The sequence below is a fragment of the Erythrolamprus reginae genome, chromosome 1 (genome assembly GCF_031021105.1).
Source record: "Erythrolamprus reginae isolate rEryReg1 chromosome 1, rEryReg1.hap1, whole genome shotgun sequence".
NCBI lineage: Eukaryota > Metazoa > Chordata > Lepidosauria > Squamata > Dipsadidae > Erythrolamprus > Erythrolamprus reginae.
In genome coordinates, this window is record NC_091950.1 from 410,938,457 (window position 1) to 410,960,527 (window position 22,071).

Sequence of the window (22,071 nt, forward strand, 5' to 3'; positions counted from 1 at the left end):
ACGCGCAAGGGAGAAGTTGCAAAACAGGTGTGATGGGGGTGGCGGTGTTAATTCTCTCACATTCAGAGACGAGGGCAGAAGAACAGAATAGGACAACAAGCCACTTCCCCTTCTGTACGTCTTACACAGTGATGGGCTCCTACGGGTACGGTCAGGTACGCAGAACCGGTAGAAAAATTTTGATTTTTTTTTTCTTTTTTTCTTCTTCTGGGCTTTGGGTATGTTTTTCCTATCGCAGTAAATGAGGTTGAATGTGTATAATTTTAGAAGAGCTGTGCACGCGTGTGTGTGCGTTTACATACACATACAGTTTATATAGTAGATAATGTATATTTTTGTGTGTTGGTTACGACCTATAAAGCCCTTCATGGCATCGGACCAGAATATCTCCGAGACCGCCTTCTGCTGCACGAATCCCAGCGACCGATTAGGTCCCACAGAGTCGGCCTTCTCCGGGTCCCGTCAACTAAACAATGTTGGTTGGCGGGCGGGCCCCAGGGGAAGAGCCTTCTCTGTGATGGCCCCGACTCTCTGGAACCAGCTCCCCCCAGAGATTAGAACTGCCCCTACCCTCCTTGCCTTTCGTTAACTCCTCAAAACCCACCTTTGTCATCAGGCATGGGGGAATTGAGATATCTCCCCCGAGCCTATACAATTTATGTATGGTATGCTTGTATGTATGTCTGCTTAATAATGGGGTTTTTTAAATATTTGAAATTGTTAATTATTAGATTTGTTATGAACTGTTTTATTGTGTTGTGAGCCGCCCCAAGTCTACGGAAAGGGGCGGCATACAAATCTAATAAATAAATAAATAAATAAATAAATAAATAAATACATACATACATACATACATACATACATACATACATACATAAATAAATAAATAAATATGCGTAATATGGCACATATGCACAGAATTAAATAGCGTAGTTTGCATGTTCAGTAATAGTAAATAGATAGGGAAGTTGTATCTCTTTGAGGTGAGGAGAAGCCAGGCATCCTAACCCTAACCCAAACCATTGACTTGAGTGATGTCAAGTTGGCCACTTTTAAGCCAATCACATGACCTTTAAACCACCCTCAGTATAGAATAGAATGGAATGGAATGGAATTGGATAGAATAGAATAGAATAGAATAGAATAGAATTTTATTGGTCAAGTGTGATTGGACACACAAGGAATTTGTCTTGGTGCATATGCTCTCAGTGTACATAAAAGAGAAAGATACATTTGTCAAGAATCATGTGGTACAACCCTTAATGATTGTCATGGGGTCAAATAAGCAATGAAGAAGCAATCAATATTAATAAAAATCTTAGGATACGAGGGGTCAGTAAATATTTTCCCCGCCCTCTCAGTGACATGATCATCAAGCCACTCCCATCTGGTCCCATGGCCAGCAAGCCACACCCACAAAATAAGCCACGCCTGCAGTTTTTTGCAACCCTTCATTGGTCTTACATGGACAATGAGCCTCCCAATCGATACAAAAGCTACGAGTGGCGGAAAGAGCCATGGAAAGATACACGCTCAGCATGACAAAACAGAAAAGACCTGCAGATGGATTAGAGAACAAATGAAATTAGACTATATCATTACAAGAGTAAAAAGAACAGAAATGGGAATGGGTGGATTGTGAAGCAAGAAGAGCTGATGGCAGGTGGACCGAGGCAGTCATAGAATGGATCCCACTTGCTAAAGAGCATCCACGAAAGAGACCTAAAACAAGATGGATCAGAGATATCAGCAAGATATCAGCAGAGCCAATTGGCAAAAGAAAGCTTAGGATTGTATTGGTTGGAAACATATAAAAGAGGCCTTCATCCCGCAGTGGAGAGACAATGACTAGAGGATGACGATGATGATGAGGATATGTTATAGATAACATGTTGGAAGGGACCTTGGAGGTCTTCTAGTCCAACCCTTTTCTCAACTCAGTCGATGGTGTTCATTATATCTGATAGCAGTTTTAATTCTGCCATTGTGTAAGGAACCATACCAGTCGATCGGTGTCCTTTCTCTCCAGCATATGGTTTTATTCGTGAGTAATAACAAACTATTTGCAGCAATGGATAGTTGATTTGTCAGTATCTGAATCACTTGTTGTTGCCGTTTTATTAAAAGGGCAAAGAAAGATTTCTGAGCACCATGGTTCACATTTTTGGACTTCAAATTTCTAGGTTCTATCATATCTCAAGACCTAAAATGGTCACCTAACATCAAAAACACCATCATAAAAGCTCAGGAAGCTCAAACTGCCCAAGGAGCTGCTGATCCAGTTCTACAGAGGAATCATTGAGTCTGTCATCTGCACCTCTATAACTGTCTGGTTTAGTGCTGCAACCCAACAGGACCAACACAGACTTCAGAGGACAACCAGAACTGCAGAAAAAGCAATGGCTGCCAACCTGCCTTCCATTGAGGACCTGTATACTGCACAAGTCAAAAAGAGGGTGGGGAAAATATTTACTGACCCCTCACATCCTGGACACAAACTGTTTCAACTCCTACCCTCAAAACGTCTCTAGAGAGCACTGCACACCAAGACAACTAGACACAAGAACAGTTTTTTTCCGAACGCCATCACTCTACTAAACAAATAATTCCCTCAACACTGTCAGACTTTTTACTAAATCTGCACTTCTATTCTACTAGTTTTTCTCATCATTCCTATCACCCATTCCTCCCATGTTGACTGTATGACTGTAACTTGTTGCTTATATCCTAAGATTTTTATTAATATTGCTTCTTCATTGCTTATTTGACCCCTATGACAATCATTAAGTGTCGTACCGCATGATTCTTGACAAATGTATATTTTATTTTATGTACGCTGAGAGCATATGCACCAAGACAAATTCCTTGTATGTCCAATCACACTTGGCCAATAAAATTCTATTCTATTCTATTTGGTACTAGTAGCTGGATAACTGTGCTTCACTATGAAACTGAACTCCTTAGCATGGAGTAGAATGTCTAAACTCCCAGCCTGCAGGCCGGATGAGTTATGCACTGGCCACACCCACTGGCAGTTGGAACAGAGTTCTTTTCAGATGGGGAGAGAGAGTAGAATGTCTAACTCCTTAGCATCAGAGCGTGCAACTTGTAATATAAGAAATAACTAATGATCTGATGGTCATTTTGAAAAATCCTTTCTTAGCAGACACCTAAAAGCCAAAAAGAATGTACGTGCCAAGTTTTCAGTTTGTAGGTTTTAGGGTTCTGTAGATTTTGTAATGATGCATGAGTGGTATTTCGCTTTTATATACTTGGTATAAAACAACTGCAATGCCCTTCCTCTCTTTTTTCCATTCTTTAATTGCATTGTTTATCTGTTTGGAGATTGGGTCAATCCTTTTAATGCTGTTGCCTAGCATCTGCATTTTCTCATATTCAGCATAATTTACCAGGAGTTTTCTGATGTTCGGCATCATCTATTTCAGCATGTTTATTTTAAAAAACAATCAAAATTTTTATTCCTATTTGAGGTTTGCAAAGTTGAAAAAAAAGTAAAAACTGCAGATTAAGATTGGTTGAATAACCGCTTTCATCATTTTTTCAATAAAGAACTATGAATTCTGAGTAAGACTTTGAAGATCAGTTGGGAAAGGAAAGAAAAATAACCAGTAGGAAAGGATTAAAGTACATTAAAAAAATATCTGTTAGGTTTTGGTAATTTGGAGAAGGCGAGGAAACCATGATAAAAATTCAGACGCTGGCAATTATTATTATTATTATTATTATTATTATTATTATTATTATTATTATTTATTAGATTTGTATGCCGCCCCTCTCTGTAGACTCAGGGCGGCTCACAACAATAACAAAGACAATATAAGAACAAATCTAATAATTTAAAAAACACTAAAAACCCCATTATTAAAAGCAAGCATACACACAAACATACCATGTATAAACTGTATAGGCCCGGGGGAGATGTCTCAGTTCCCCCATGCCTGACGGCAGAGATGGGCCTTAAGAACTTTATAAAAGGCAAGGAGGGTGGGGGCAGTTCTAATCTCCGGGCGGGAGCTGGTTCCAGAGGGTCAGGGCCACCACAGAGAAGGCTCTTCTCCTGGGTCCCGCCAAACGACATTGTTTAGTCGACGGGACCCAGAGAAGGCCAACTCTGTGGGACCTAACCGGTCGCTGGGATTTGTGCGGCAGAAGGTGTTCCCGGAGATATTCTGGTCCGATGCCATGAAGGGCTTTATAGGTCATAACCAACACTTTGAATTGTGACCGGAAATTGATCGGCAACCAATGCAGACTGCGGAGTGTTGTTGTAACAATGTGGTGGTTAGCTCTGGCCCAGCTCCTGCCCCAAGGACTGTGGATGTGGGGGAGACATCCACATGCTGCAGGCCTGTTTTGCCCCCGGTGGAATTTGCTGATGAAGGCTCCTCTGACAAAGAAGACATGAGTGACAGGGAGGAGGAGAGTGTGGCAGACAGCTCAGAAGGAGATTAATTATCTAGCTCCTCCTTGGATTCAGAGCAAGAGTTAATGATACAGCCACGCATGCGGAGAGCGATGCATAGGAAGCAACAATTGAGAGATTATTAGCAAAGAAAATGAGGCCACCTATGGTTGGGTGGGGCTGTGGTAATTAGTGAGGCTGCTATAAATAGCAGCCTGTGGGTTTGGCCATTGTGGAGGATTATCTGATTGTTGTGTTTCGTGCCTACCTTGCTGACTTTGACCTTTGTGTGCTGATTTTTCCCCGCTTTGAAACTAACCCAGAGCAAAGTGTGTTTCACTTTGTGAAAGAAGAAGGACTGTGAATTGCCTCACAGCTGCAAGCTAAGTATCTCAGAACTGATAAGGGACTTGTACAAATTACCAATTTGTTTGGAGACAAGTGCTCTTTGCTATACAAAAAGAGTGCTCTGTTTATTTGCATTTTCGGTATAAAGAACATTGTTTTGAATGTTCAAACGTCTGTGTGTCTGAAATTGTATCTGTGCATTTTTGGGAGGATTCTACCATCGAGGTCGACAGAACAAACAATTGGTTGATATTTATGATAGTTGCAGAGTCCCAGTAACTTGTGATCACCAGTTGTGACCTTCTGACAAGCAAAGTCAATGGGGAAGCCAGATTCACCATTATCAATGTAACAATTGCAGTGATTCATTTAACAACCTCTGGCAAGAAAGGCTGCAAAATGGGGCAAAACTCACTTAACAAATGTCTCAGCAATGGAAATGTTGGGCTCAACTGTGTTCACAGGTCGAGGACTATGTGTGGCGTCTTTAGCCTGGAGGACGATTCTTTAAAATGCCTCTGCAAACCTCAAAGACTTTGGTCTCGAAGAACTGTGTACCCCTTATCTTTTAAAAAGGGTATTTAAAAAAGAGAGAGGGAGAGAGAAAGGGAAAAGTGGAGCTTCTGAGCAGATACACTGCTCCAAAAAAAAAATAAAGGGAGCACTTAAACAACACAATATAACTCCAGGTAAATCAAACTTCAGGGATATCACACTTTGGAAGCAACACTGATTGACAATCAATTTCTCATGTTGTCAGCAAATTCAACTTTGTGCAGAACATTCCTCCTCCCATAACAGAATACCGTATGAAACTAGACTTACAATCCTGGGCCTAGAAAGATTAGAACTAAGACGCCTTAAACATGATCTAAGTATTGCCCACAAGATCATATGCTGCAATGTCCTGCCTGTCAACGACTACTTCAGCTTCAACCACAACAACCCAAGAGCACATAACAGATTCAAGCTCAATATTAACCGCTCCAAACTTGACTGTAAAAAATAATACAGTTGTTGAAGCGTGGAACTCATTACCCGACTCCGTAGTGTCATCCCCTAACCCCCAACATTTTACTCTTAGACTGTCCACAGTTGACCACTCCAGATTCCAAAGAGGTCAGTAAGGGGCATGCAGAAGTGCATGAGAGTGCCTTCCGACCCCTGTCCCCTGTTCCGATCCCATATATCTTCTCTTCTGTCCCTATAACTTTCTTCTATTCTCTCATTGATTATTTTATCCTATACTCTCTCTCCTATTCTTTCTCTAATTCTACTTCCTCGAAGGTGTCCTATATTACCTTCATTGTGTATTATTGTGTATTGGACAAAATGAATGAATGAATGAATGAATGAATGAATGAATGAATGAATGAATGAATGAATAAATAAATAAATAAATAAATAAATAAATAAATAAATGTATTCAATGAGAATATTCCATTCATTCAGATCTAGGATGTGTTATTTGAGTGTTCCCTTTATTGTTTTTTAACAGTGTATATACATCCGCGTTCCAGTGAGATATTGTTTCTGCAGATGTGCAGGAAGTAAAATCTCGCAAGAGGAGGTGCGCACGAGAGAGATGTTGGCGATTTTTTTTTGCTTCTGCGCATAGGCAGAAGCTAAAAATTGCTGAAATCTTGCATGCACAGAAGCAAAATCTCACTGGGACGCATGCACACTGGAGACATGGAACATAGAAACATAGAAGATTGATGGCAGAAAAAGACCTCCTGGTCCATCTAGTCTGCCCTTATACTATTTCTTGTATTTCATCTTAGGGTGGATCGATGTTTATCCCAGGCATGTTTAAATTCAGTTACTGTGGATTTACCAACCACATCTGCTGGAACTTTATTCCAAGCATCTACTACTCTTTCAGTAAAATAATATTTTCTCACAATACTTCTGACGTGATAAAATATTATTTTACTGAAAGAGTAGTAGATGCTTGGAACAAACTTCCAACAGACGTGGTTGGTAAATCTACAGGAACTGAATTTAAACATGCCTGGGATAAACATATATCCATGCTGTTCTGTCGGGCTCTCTGATATGAGCCTCCCAAAAATTCAAGGGTACAAATTTAAGACACACACACGTTTGAAAATTCAAAACAATGTTCTTTATCACAAAATTCAAAATAAACTAAGCACTCTTTTTGTATTGCAAAGAGCACTCGTCCCAAAACAACCTGGTAGTCTGGTAGTCTGTACAATTCCCTTAATCTGTCCTTAAGTGCTTAGCTTGCAACTGTGAAGAAACGTCACAGCCCTTCTTCTTCCACGAAGTGAAACACACACACACTTTGCTCTGCTTTGGTTTCAAAGTCGTGAAAAATCAACAAAGTCTGGAGACAGCAAGGCAGTCCTGAAGAACAACGATCAGATAATCTTCCACAACAGCCAAACCCACACGCTGCTATTTATATCAGCAGCTCTAATTACTGGAACCCCACCCAAACACAGGTGGCCTCTCTTATCTCCTGTAATATTTCTTCAATTGGTCTCTTCTACACATAACTCTGTGCCTGCGTGGGTCCAAGACTTCCACATCGGAATCGACCGAAGATAATGGAGATTGACTTCCTGGGCTGTGTGTCAAGCCCCCCTCTTCCAAGTCACTCCCACCTTCTTCTTCATCCAAGGAAACTGAACTACCTGACTCCGTCGGCAATAAAACAGGCCTACGACATGTTGAAGTTTCCCCTGCATCCACCTCCACATTCTGGGATAAACATATATCCATCCTAAGATAAAATACAGGAAATAGTATGAGGACAGACTAGATAGACCATGAGGTCTTTTTCTGCCTTCATTCTTCTATGTTTCTATGTTTCTGTGTTTCTATCATTATTATTGTTGATTTCTTAGATTTGTATTCTCCCTTTCTTCTATGAACTCAAGGTGGTGCATTTGGGACTCCTAATTTTATCCCTTATCTGCCTTTTTAAGAAGGTTGGCCTGAGAGAGATTGACCGTATCAGGAAAGACTTAATGAACCCAATCTGTATAGTCTGGAAGACTGAAGGGAAAGGGGAGACATGATTGAAACATTTAAATATGTTAAAGGGTTAAATAAGGTTCAGGAGGGAAGTGTTTTTAATAGGAAAGTGAATACAAGAACAAGGGGGCACAATCTGAGGTTAGTTGAGGGAAAGATTAGAAGTAACGTGAGAAAATATTATTTTACTGAAAGAGTAGTAGATGCTTGGAACAAACTTCCAGCAGACGTGGTTGTTAAATCCCCAGTAACTGAATTTAAACATGTCTGGGATAAACATCCATCTATCCTAAGATAAAATACAGGAAATAGTATAAGGGCAGACTATATGGACCATGAGGTCTTTGTCTGCCATCAATCTTATATGTTTCTATGTTTCTATTAAGTCAACCTATTGTTTGCAAACCCTAGGAATTTCTGACCAGCTCGTATTCAAATATAATGATATCCTCCAGTATCTTTTCAACATTAGCCAAGGTTGGTTAGGTTCTGCCTCATTTGGTCTCCAGAGTAGGACCTCCAGCTACAGAGGCTGGACAAGGAACAAATTTTAGGTTCTCTGCTCAGCAAATTGCTTTCTGGCCTCTCTCAAACATCTTATAGGAAAGTGAACACAAGAACAAGGGGACACAATCTGAAGTTAGTTGGGGGAATGATCAAAGGCAACATGAGAAAATATTATTTTACTGAAAGAGTAGTAGATCCTTGGAACAAACTTCCAGCAGACGTGGTTGGTAAATCCACAGTAACTGAATTTAAACATGCCTGGGATAAACATATATCCATTGTAAGATAAAATACAGGAAATAATATAAGGGCAGACTAGATGGACCATGAGGTCTTTTTCTGCCATCAGTCTTCTATGTTTCTATCTTCCATATTGTTCACCCTATTTATTCATGCCTTTTCCATGTTCCTCCAGGCTACTCGGTCTCCATTAATTCATAGAACTGACTCCTTAACAAATGTACCGCTAATGAGAGATTTCGGAGTAAAAATGCCAAATAAATTAAGCCAGGGAGCTGCAAATAAGAATAATTGGTGGATGACATGAGCACCCACTACCTTGGGAGGCTCAGATAATTGTGCCAGGAAATAACAACAGATGTGATGAGAATGTAGATGAGATGGTTTTCGTCAAAGAACAGTTTTAAATCTTTAATATTTATCCAATGACTTGTGCTTTCTCATTGTCTTAATTTTTCTTTTTAATCCACCCCTCAAGAAGTCTCGGAATAAATAACAAAATCTGTCAAGGAATTGCCACCAACCAATTCACAGGTTTTGTTATGATCGATCTTAAAACTTGCGTCTGACATCTTGCAAGCAACAAGAACAGTACATTCAAAATACAAGGGAGAAAACGTTCAATCTCTACGTTCCCAAACGGGTATTCAGGTTAAATGGTGTCCTTCATTGAGATCCACACGTTTAGCAAATCCCATTACAGTGGTACCTCTACCTAAGAATGTCTCTACTTATGAACTTTTCTAGATAAGAACCAGGTGTTCAAGATTTTTTTGCCTCTTCTTAAGAACCATTTTCCACTTATAAACCTGTTGCAGCATAGCAAATTATGTTAGAATAGGGTTGTATTAAAAATCTGGATTTCTAGCATAAACCCCTGATTCTATAAAACCAGGACAGGAGGACACTAATCTGCATTCCTGGCAATCACTACAGGGCTCAAATAAAACATTTCACAATAAACAAAGTTTTCACCACTTCGGACAGGACATTATAGGATCAAAGGGGGGAATTTTCATTGCCTGGAGCACACAACAGCAGGGCAATTAAGGAAGATTAGCAAGATAAGGAATAGGCTTCAGAGAAATTAGGTGTGAATAAACATCTGCTCTCAGGAAGTTTCTAGGTCTTGATATCTATGGGAAAGGAACAACTCAAAAGATATGTTTGAAGTTGTATCATTTGACATGTATATGTAATTATACCCCATTTCCTTATGTTCCCAAATAAAAAAGAGCACATGGCTCTACACCATGTCACTCCACCCAGAGAGAGAATGTGTCTAGGTTCTTCTTTCTAGGATTCACATTCGTGGGTGACCCCCCACACGGCTGGGTTGCACTTAGCCCCTTTTGAGGACATCGTCTTCACTGAGGACTTTGACAGCATCCACATAAACCCGAGCCTCCGAAACTGTAACCGGAAAAGGCGGGGAGAAACTTCGGTGGGGCCTTTCTAGGAATCTCCTGGGAGGAAACAGGGCCGGGAAAGGTGGGGAGAAGCCTCCATAGGGCCTCTCTAAGAATATCCTGGGAGGAAACAGGACCTCCACCCTTCCTATGGTTTCCCCAACCACACACATTATTTGTTTTTACATTGATTCCTATGGGAAAAATTGCTTCTTCTTACAAAAGTTTCTACTTAAGAACCTGGTCACAAACTAATTAAGTTCATAAATAGAGGTACCATTGTATATGTCTGAATATTAAACTGAATGCAGGGACATCTTTACCATCAGCCATAAAAGCTCCATGAATATATTGTACTATACTGTTTGTCAATTTAGAACAATTTAGGTGATGGTTTAGATCGGTGTGGGAAACAATGGCCCTTTTATGACTTGGGGACTTCAACGAGGCTAAGTCAGGATTAGAACTCACAATCTCCCGATTTCTAGACCAAGACCTTAACAATGATACCAAACCTGCAGTCATGGTTCCAAGTAATTTCCCTGACGAAAGAAAACTCTGAGGCATAAGTTGTAGTTGAGTTATAGTTACGATTTGAGTAGGAAACTACAAGACATCCCCAAATCAGAGAGAACTTGATGTGGTTCTCTAAGAACCTTAAGAATAGGCAAATAATTTTAAGCAATAGCACTTATACTTATACACCACTTCACAGTGCTATTACAGGCCTCTCTAAACAGTTTACAGAGTCAGCATATTGCTCCCAATAATCAGGGTCCTCATTTTAGCCACCTCGGAAGGATGGAAGGCTGAGTCAATCTTGAGCCTAGTGAGATTCAAACTGCCAAATTGTAGGCATTTGATACAGTAGACTATAACCTACTATTAGATAAAATAGAAAAATATGGGTTAGACAGCATCATCACCAAATGGATTCATAACTGCACTCAACATGTAGTGCTCTTCCGTGGAATCCAGATTTGTGAAGCTCCCTTCTAACAGTTTTTGTGGAAACTGGGTTCTGTACGTGTGTATTGAACTCTGCAATGATTTTAGGAGCTGCAGTCTTGCAATCCTCTCTAACAATTTGCTTTAGAGTCTGACTGTCTCTCTCAGACAACTTCGACTTTCGACCAGACCTGTGCTTGTCTGAGGATGTTTTTCCTTCTCTTTCAAAAGCAGTCATTACTTTTGAGACATTACCTCTTGAAATGCCAAACATTTGGGCACTTTCTGTTACACTAGTGCCTGCCATTCGAGCACCAACAATTTGACCTCTTTGAAAGTCTGAGAGGTCTGTCATTTCCAGAAAGTTATAACCAATTTCCTTAAATTTCTGTAAAAAAAAAAAGCTAGTTTAAAAAAAACATATCAAATAAAAGAATTAAAAAAACATTAAAATATGTCAAGTTTTGATTGATTTGAACATGTTCAAACATTATGATGCCAAAAAGTCAAGTGTTTATAAATTCTTTATGAGTGATTGATTAAAATGTATAATCATGTATTTCTTGTAACATTGTAATATCTGAAGGTATATGGAGTTATGTATGGATTGATGGAGAAAAAATAAAAAACTTTTTGCAAAATAAAAAGATGAAATTGATTTTCTTGGAGAACGGATAGCAAGAAATCCTCAGGATGAAAAGCGATTTCATTTGGATTTAAAGCATCGGGAGAAATCTTGTCCATCATTAAAAGCCGATCTGACAGATGAACTGAATAATCGTTCGTCAACTTCGAGAAATCCTGTTAAAGGTGAGTAGGCCATTTCTTCCCCTCCCTCCACACTTTTCTTGTTTGTTTTGTTGTTATTATCTTTCCACCAGCTGTCAAATATATATTTTATTCCATCCTACCAGTGGTACGTAAAATTAGCTTCCTGGCTGGATGCTATTTCCTAGATTTGTTTTTAATTATGTTTTAATGAAGTTTTAATTGTTGCGCGATGGTTATTTTTTGCTAAATGAGCATCATTTCCGGAAAGAAAAGTAATATCGGAAAGGAACAAAGAAACAATTTTGATGGCCTTCAGGTCTTCCTACCATTGGCTGGATCCCACCGGCTTTTTAATAAGACACAAAGTGGTAAAAATCAGGAAAGGGCAAAGATAGAGAAGACAGAACTTTTCCTGCTGGGAGAAGATACAAGCCAAACAGAAAAAGTTCTATCTCCTCACCCTTCCCTTTTACTGATCTACCTCTCTGCATCTTATCAAAAAAGCCAGCAGTATAATATAGCTGCTAAAAAGTCAGAGACAATTGAAGGAATCCAGAAATACTTCACAAGAAGAGTCCTCCACTCCTCCTCACACAACAAATTACCTTACTCCTCCAGACTTCAATTACTACGTTTAGAAAATTTACAGCTACGCCGCCTCCGAACTGATTTAACTGTTGTTCATAAAATCATACATCACAATATACTCCCTGTTAGCGACTACTTCACCTTTAACAACAACACAAGAGCGTGCAATATATACAAACTAAATGTAAATCGCTCCAAACTAGACTGCAGAAAATACGATTTTAGCAATAGAGTGGTCAGTGCCTGGAATTCACTACCGGACTCTGTTGCTTCCTTCCCCAATCCCAAAATCTTCAACCTACATTATCTACAATAGACCTCTCCCCTTTTCCAAGAGGTCTGTAAGGGGCGTGCATAAGTGCACCTTCGTGCCTACCGTTCCTGTCCTAATGTCATTTTATCTTTTCTATATGTACTTTATACTTATATTATGTTAAACATACTACACTACAATACAATATAATAATAACAACAATAATAATAATAATAATTTATTAGATTTGTATGCCGCCCCTCTCCGAAGACTCGGGGCGGCTCACAACAATAATCAAAGGCAATATAACATTGCAACAAATCTAATATTAAAAGAGAACAATATATAAAACCCCAACAATTAAAAAACCATGCAACACATACATACCAAAAACATAAAATATAAAAGCCTAGGGGAGGTGTCTCATTTCCCCCATGCCTGGCGATATAGGTGGGTCTTGAGTAATTTACAAAAGACAAGGAGGGTGGGGAGTTGATTCCAGAGGACCAGGGCCGCCACAGAGAAGGCTCTTCCCCTGGGGCTTGCCAGACGACATTGTTTGGTCGACAGGACCCGGAGAAGGCCAACTCTGTGGGACCTTATCGGCCACTGGGATTCGTGCGGTAGAAGGCGGTTCCGGAGGTATTTGTATGACAAATAAAATAAATAAATAAATATACTAACAGGAGTATAAGCACCAGTGTTAAGTAACATGGAAGAGATTCAACTACCACAATGCTCTCTACATGGAGCTACCTTTAAAGAGCGTTTGGAAACTGCAAATCATGCAAAATGCAGCCGTGTGAGCAGTCCTCCTAGGCAAGCCCATATGTCTCCAGCACCCCGCGGACTGCACTGGCTGCCAATTGGTTTCCAGACACAATTCAAAGTGATGGTAATGACCTATAAAGCCCTATGTCGGGCCAGATTACTTATGGGACCACCTCCTGCCACATGAATCTCAGCGACCGGTTAGGTCCCACAGTGTCGGCTTTGTCCAGGTCCCATCAACTAGACAATGTCACTTGGCGGGGCCAAGGGGAAGAGCCTTCTCTGTGGGGGGCCCAACCCTCTGGAGTCAGCTCCCCCCGGACATCCGTACCACCCCCACCCTCCTCGCCTTCCGCAAAAGTCTTAAGACTCATTTATGCCACCAGGCTTGGGGCTATCAGACTCTAGACCCCTGGCCAACGAATGTTATGTATGGTTGTCGTCTGAGTGGGTTGGGACCAGGTGGGAACGGCTTGATGATCATGTGACCAGGGGGTGGCTTAAAGGTCATGTGGCTGGCTTAAAGGTGGCCAACTTGACGTCACTCATGTCAAGGGTTTTGGGTTAGGGTGCCTGGCCTCTCCTCGCCTCAAAGAGATACAATTTTCCAATCTATTTATTATTACTGAACATTCAAAATATACTATTTAATTCTATGTATATATGCCATATGTGCACATATATATTACACACAGGCACACAAAAATATACATTATCTACTATATAAACTATGTGTGTGTACACACGCACCCACAGCTCTTCTAAAATTATACACATTCAACCTCTTCCTGACCCCTCGCATCCTGGACACAAACTGTTTTACCCTCAAAACGTTGCTACAGAGCACTGCACACCAAGACAACTAGACACAAGAACAGTTTTTTCCTGAACGCCATCGCTCTACTAAACAAATAATTCCCTCAACACTGTCAGACTTTTTACTAAATCTGCACTTATATTTCTACTAGTTTTTCTCATCATTCCTATCACCCTTTTCCTCCCACTTAGGACTGTATGATTGTAACCTGTTGCTTGTATCCTAAGATTTTTATTAATATTGATTGTTTCTTCATTGCTTATTTGACCCCTATGACAATCATTAAGTGTTGTACCACATGATTCTTGACAAATGTATCTTTTTCTTTTATGTACGCTGAGAGCATATGCACCAAGGCAAATTCCTTGTGTGTCCAATCACACTTGGCCAATAAAATACCCAGAGCCCAGAAGGGAATGAAAGGAAAAAATTCATTTTTTTTCTACCGGTTCTGCGTACCTGACCATACCAGTAGGAGCCCATCACTGACTACCTGTAACTGTTTTCTGCCCTGGTTATCTGTCACTTAGAACCCAGCTTCTAATCCTGGGCATTACTATGCCAAAAGAATAATGACAGATAAGAGTTCAGAGGAGGTTGCCAAGATAGTAAATTGAATGTTCAATAGCCTTATTAATACAATGCCAAGATTTATCTTCCTACAATGCTAACATTTTCCTTTCTTACAAAAGAGGCTTCTGCATTTGTACCTGTCACCTTGCCAGGTAGCTCAGACAGGAAACATGAACAGTTGAGTTCATTCTACTTCTACAAGTGTGAGACCTCACCTACGAAAAGATATTGACAAAATTGAACGGGTCCAAAGACGGGCTACAAGAATGGTGGAAGGTCTTAAGCATAAAACGTATCAGGAAAGACTTAATGAACTCAATCTGTATAGTCTGCAGGACAGAAGGAAAAGGGGGGACATGATCGAAACATTTAAATATGTTAAAGGGTTAAATAAGGTTCAGGAGGGAAGTGTTTTTAACACAAGAACAAGGGGACACAATCTGAAGTTAGTTGGGGGAAAGATCAAAAGCAACGTGAGAAAATATTATTTTACTGAAAGAGTAGCAGATCCTTGGAACAAACTTCCAGCAGACGTGGTTGGTAAATCCATAGTAACTGAATTTAAACATGCCTGGGATAAACATATATCCATTGTAAGATAAAATAGTATAAGGGCAGACTAGATGGACCATGAGGTCTTTTTCTGCCATCAGTCTTCTATGTTTCTATGTTTCATGGTAAGGCTTTGTTAACCAAATCTCGCAGGGTTGACAGTACAATTCTGCCTGTCTATGGAGGATCTACTCTCAGACATCCAGGTCACGGTTGTCCCAAAGGTTGCTGTTTTCAAGAGGCAACTGGACTATCTTTGTTTTTTTTCCTTGAGGACGTTTTGCTTCTCATCCAAGAAGCTTCTTCAGTTCTGAGTGAATGATGGGGAATGGAGGGATTTATACTCCTTGCCTACCGCTGGTCATTTGCATCCTTTTAAGGAATTGTTGAGGCCACTTGGAGGTTTGTCTGTGTCTTCAGGGTCACCTGAATAGTGTACGTAGATGTGGAGCTTTCATAAAACTGCCAAAAGAACCATGTTGTAAACAAGAGATAGGTGGTGATGTATCCCCTTCCCTCTGTTGAGGGCTGTTATATTTGCTGCTTTGGCTACTATTGAATTGAATATTCGCACCAGAAGGGAAATACAGTGATGCCTTGTCTTACGAACTTAATTGGTTCCAGGACAAGGTTCGTAAGGTGAAAAGTTCGTAAGATGAAACAATGTTTCCCATAGGAATCAATGGAAAAGCAATTAATGCGTGCAAATTCAAAATTCACCCCTTTTGCCAGCCGAAATGCCGGTTTTCCCGCTGGTGGGATTACCCTGAGGCTCCCCTCCATGGGAAACCCCACCTCCGGACCTCCGCATTTTTGCGATACTGCAGGGGAATCCCAGCAGGGGAATCCCAGCAGGGGAATCCCAGCAGGGGAATCCCACCAGCCCGAAAACAGGTGCTTCGCTGGCATCGGAAGTCCAAAAGTGGGGTTTCCCAGCGAGGGAAACCTCAGCAAAATCACAGCATCACAATTAAACTACAGTTAGATCTGATCGGAGGTGACGTAGTCGTAAATTATCTAATCGCAGCATTTCAAACCTGATGGAATAAGGCATTTGTTGCAAGAGAAGGAGTGTAGGACTCTTCTTGTGAAATATTTCTGGACTCCCTCGATTGTATTAATGTCTGATATGTAATGAAGGTTCTATACAGGTGAGCTATATTCTAGAATTGGTCTGACAAATGTTTTGTATGCTCTGGTTAGCAGTTCAGTGTTTCTAGAGAAGAAGCTACGTAAGATTAGATTTACAACTCTTTATGCTTTTTTGGCAATGTTGTTACAGTGAGTTTAAGGACTTAGGTCATTGGATATTGTTCTGCCGGGCTCTCTGGTAGAAGCCTCCCAAAAATTCACAGGTACAAATTTCAGACACAAACACGTTTGAAAATTCAAAACAATGTCCGTTATCACAAAATTCAAAAGAAACAAAGCACCCTTTTTGTATTGCAAAGAGCACTCTTCCCCAAAACAACCTTGTCAGCTGTACAAGTCCCTTAATCAGTCCTTAAGTACTTAGCTAGTAGCTGTGAAGAAACGTCACAGCCCTCCTTCTTCCCACAAAGTGAAATACATACACTTTGCTTTGGTGTCAAAGGCGTGAAAAATCCACAAACAAAGTTCAGAAACAGTGAGGCACGATGCTGAAGAACTGCGATCAGATAATCTTCCACAACGGCCAAACTAGCACGCTGCTATTTATAGCAGCAGCTCTAATTACTGGAGCCCCACCCAAACACAGGTGGCCTCTCTTATCTCCTGTAATATTTCCTCAATTGGTCTCTTCGATGCATAATTCTATGCCTGCGTGGGTCCAAGACTTCCACATCCGAATCGACCAAAGATAATGGAGATTGGCTTAGTGGGCTGTGTGCCAAGCCCCCCTCTTCCAAGTCACCCACACCTTCTTCTTCGTCCAAGGAAACTGCACTCCCTGACTCTACCGGCAACAAAACAGGCCTAGGACATGTTGACGTTTCCCCTGCCTCTACCTCCACATTCCCTGGGGCAGGAGCTGGGCCAGAGCCAACCATAACAGATATGTGTACTCCAAGGTCTTTGACAGAGCGAGGGTCATCTACAAGTTCATTTCCACCAAGTTTATATTTAGTATTCTGATTCTTTTTACCAGTGTGTAATACAGAGCATTTGTTGGTTGAGATTTGAAGTTGCCAGTTGTTAGACCATTCTACTACATGGTCAAGGTCCTTTTGAAGGGTAGCAGCATTGTCGGTGGTGTTATGTGCTGCTAGAAGGATATAATTCTCCTTCCACCTCTTTTGAAGACTGAGAAACTAGGGTGGGTCTGCCTCTTGCCCCACTCGTTATCCAGCTGTGGGCTCTATAGTGTCTCTTATCTGGCCATTCTCTCGGCAGCATCTATTCGCTCCTTCTCTCAAGGTCTTTCCTACCTTCCATTACATCCTCTCATTCTCCGAGTGTTATAAAAAATAATGTTGATGATGTAGAATTCACTTCATAGCCGCCAGAGTTTTGCCTTGCACTTTGAAAACTCCTTGACCTTTTCTTGTTAATCGGGGAGAGGGGAAGAAATAACAAAAAAAATGCTTCTTCTGATTTAATGAAAATCTGGGGACGCAGGGATGCTACGGACCACTGGAGAAAGCACCAAAGATGAGAGGATGCCCTCCAAGAGAATTATTTCTCAATTAAGTCCCAAAGACAAGAAGCCAATGCTCAAGTAACAAGAAATGCAGTGGAAATGTTTTTCCTCGGAAAAGAAAAATCAAAAGCTATTTTATTTGCTATTTAAGTGGATATTCAGTGCAAATAGGAAATACAGAAGTAATTTTTGGTATAGTCTTTCATTAGCCATTTGTCCTGCCAGCATGCCTATTGGAAGTCGTATGCTGTTGGAAGAATATATAACAGGTAGTCCTTGACTTACAACCACAATTGAGGCCAACAATTCTGTTACTAGGCGAGAGTTTGTTAAGTGAGTGTTGCCCCATTTATGACCTTTTCTTGCCACCCAAATGAATGATTGTTTTTTTTTTTAATTTTTTAAATTTTATTATTAAAATGTAAACATATACATCATATATACAACATATGGTACAATGAAAGAAGACAAAAAACAGAAAACAAAACATACAAACAAAAACAAAACTAGTAACAATATCGGCGAATAAGCAGGGGAGTTGAGTTGAAAACGAAAATTAGGTCAAGATATTTTTGCTCAGTAACATATTTCGGCTAGATTATCAAGAATGATAAATACCAGTGTTGCGTTTACAAATCTTGTTAAGAAGTTATCAAATAATAGTGATAAGTTTACATAGTTAAATACATATACAGTCTCGTATAATAATATTAGATAATAAAATCCTTTATACCGGATTTGTGTCAGTTCATTTTTTTTTTTTTCCCCTTAAAGCCTATTGGTCTCTCTGTTGCTACCTAGCCATTTATAGAGAGGGTCCCAACAACTGTTAAACGTATCTAACGGTTCGTTCCTGACTAATAGGGTCAGTTTTGACATTTCTGCGCAGTACATTATTTTCCTTAATATTGCTTCATTTGGGGGAAGGTCTTCATTTTTCCACCACTGCGCGTATGTTAGTCTTGCTGCGGTAGTTAAGTGGATGATTAGATGAACTTGGGGTTTCGACAATTTTTGCCTAACTATACCTAGTAGGAAACATTCAGGGGTCTTGTCAAGCATCAAGTTTAATATTTCTTCAATCCAATTTCCAATCATTTCCCAATAGGTTTTGGCTTTATTGCATTCCCACCATAGATGAAAGTAGGTACCCAATTCTTGTTGACATTTCCAACAGATTGGTGAAAGTTTGTTGTTCACTTTGGTTAATTTAACTGGGGTAATATGCCAACGGTAAAACATTTTGACCAGGTTTTCTTTATAAGAGGTGGCAATAGTCAGTTTATAGTTCTTTGTCCAAATTGTTTGCCATTCCTCCTCTGTTATCTCTTTTTTAAGGTCGCGGTTCCATTTCTTAACATTGGGTTTTTGGTTAAAGGTGTCCAAGTCGTTGTAATTTAAATAGCCATAAAAATTTTTGATTATCTTATCTTGGGGGCCTATACATAGCTTATCTAACAGAGCATTTTTGGTAATCCCGAAATTTTTTTTGTCTTTGTTAAATTTAGACTGGATCTGGAGGTATTCCCACCATTCCACTTTTTGGCCCAAATTTTCAAGTTCTAATCTTGTTTTGATTGTCCCGTTTGGGTTTAAAATGTCTTTATATCTTAATATATTATTTCTCTTATGTAAATTGGGATGTACATAGGCTTCTAAAGGAGCATACCACATGGGAATTCCTTTGTATAATTTCGTTTTAGTTTTTTTCCAGGTGCCAATTAACGATTTTCTAATCAGGTGGTTGGAGAAGTATTTGTGGGTTGACGGCTTTTCGTCCCAGAGATAGTAATGCCATCCTGCATGGAGGTCGTGGCCTTCTAATTTAAGAAGTCTAGTGTTTGTTAGACTCATCCAATCTCTTGTCCAATCTAGCAATGCAGCAGTGTAGTAGTCCTTCCAATTTGGAAGTGCCAAACTGCCCTCATCTTTTTTTCCTTGTAGGTATTTTAGTCGAATTCGGGGCCGCTTGTTTTGCCAGATAAAATTGTTGGTTATTTTAGTCAAATTAGTAAAAAAATCCTGTTTTACTTGTATAGGGATAGTTTGAAATAAAAACAATATTTTGGGCAAAGTGTTCATTTTAATGGCTGCGATTCTCCCTAGAAAAGATAGTTGTAAATTCCTCCATTTTGACAAGTCTTTTTTTATCTTGTCCAATAATGTATCATAGTTGTTTGATTTTAAGCTTGACACTCTATTTGTCAGATTGATGCCAAGATATTTAATTTTTGTGACAATTTGCATATCCATTTTGGCAGATAAGATATCTTTTTGTGTTTGTCGCATGTTTTTTGTTAAAATTTGGGTTTTGGTTTTGTTTATTTTGAGACCTGCCACTGTACCGTATTCTTCCAGAACTTCTAATAGTTTAGGACCTGAATTTAAAGGATCTTCTAAGATGAATACCAAGTCGTCTGCGAAAGCTTGGAGTTTATAAATTTCTTTCTTACAGTTTAGACCCCATATGTCTTCCTTGTCTCTAATTATTCTTGTTAGTACTTCAAGAGTTAATATGAATAGTAAAGGGGACAATGGACAACCTTGCCTTGTGCCTTTGTATAAAGAGATTTTGGTTGATGTATCCCCATTGAGAATTATATAGGCCGATTGGATAGAGTAAATAGCTTTTATTGCGTTAATAAATTTGGGGCCAAATTCCATATATTCAAGCTGTTTTAACATAAATTTCCAAGACACATTGTCGAAGGCCTTCTGGGCGTCAAGAAATATTAACGCCACTTGTTTCTCATTATGGGCTTCGTAATATTCGAGCGTGTCTAGCACGATTCTAATATTATTCTTTAGCTGTCTCCCGGGGAGAAAACCGTTCTGATCTGGATGTATAAAATGATTTAAAAAACCTTTGATTCTGTTCGCTAAGATAGAGGTGAAAATTTTGTAATCGGCATTTAAAAGAGAGATCGGGCGGTAATTAGCTATATCAGTCTGATCTGTATCTTTTTTTGATATTAACGCTAGGTTTGCTTCTGTCCATGAATTTGGGATTTTGCCTCTATCTAGAGCATCATTTAACGTCTCTAAAAAGGCTTTTTCCATTTCCTTGGGAAGATCTTTATAAAGTTCTGTGGGGAGTCCATCCGGACCTGGTGCTTTGTTGTTTTTTTGACTTTTTATTGCTTCTTTTAATTCTATTTCAGTGATCGGTTTATTGATTATATTGACCATTTCTTGCGGTACTTTAGGGAGTTTAGCCTGCTCTAGGATTTCTTGAATTTTTGTATCATGCGTATTATTTTGTATAGTTTCGGAATATTCATAGAGTTTACTAAAAAAATCGCTAGCAATCGTTTTTTTCCTTTCCAAGTCATGGCATGGTTCCCCATTTTTGTCTTTTAGACAGTTTATAAGTTTCTTTTCACTTTGCTTCCTGAGTTTATTGGCTAGCCATTTGCTAGGTTTGTTGGCATTCACAAAATTATATTGGTTAGTTCTTTTTATTTGTTGTGCCCAGTTTTGTTGGTCAATTATGTTTAGTTGGTGTTTAATTTGTAGCATACTTTGTTTGATTTCTTTTTTAGTGGGGAAGTTCTGAAGTTCTTCTTCTAAGGCCCTGTACTCTTCTTCTAAGTTAGCTAACTTCTGTTTTTTTTGTTTAAATTCTCTAGTCATAAATGAAATAGCTATCCCTCTAATAACAGCTTTGGCAGTGTCCCAAACATTTTGAAGGCTAGTGTCGTCTTTTAGATTTTCTTGGAAGAAATAATTCATTTCAGTTTTAAGTTTTTGCTTAAAATCTTCCTGATTTAAAATAGATTTCTGAAGCGACCATCTACAACTCTGTTTATTTCCTTTCCAACAAACTTTAAGCGCACTATGGTCTGAAATGTAATTAGGTTCTATATCTATCGAATGAATTTTGGTGTTAATTTTTGTTGTTGTCCAGACCATATCCAATCTTGACCACGATTGATGCCTATCAGAATAAAAGGTAAATTTTTTAAGTTTGGGGTTTCTGTCCCTCCAGCTGTCTTTCAATTTTAGTTCTTTGATTAGATCAAAAAAGGTTTTAGGTAATATTCTTTTCTTTTGTTTGGTCTTTTTATCATTCTTATAGTCCATATCATTATTGGTTATGCCATTAAAGTCGCCTAATAAGCAGATATTATCAGTGGAATGTTCTCGGATGGTGATTAATAGTTTTTTATAAAAATTTTCTTGACCTACATTCGGGGCATAAATATTTATTAAAGTTATTTTGTCCTTTTCTATAGTAAGTTCTAT

General features: G+C 39.4%; 1 protein-coding gene across 1 annotated transcript in view; it reads right to left on the bottom strand.

Annotated features, from left to right (window-relative positions):
- The window catches only part of RAP1GAP2 (RAP1 GTPase activating protein 2), a 263,765-nt gene that overhangs the window by 178,633 nt on the left and 63,061 nt on the right, over positions 1 to 22,071 (bottom strand). The window lies entirely within an intron of this gene.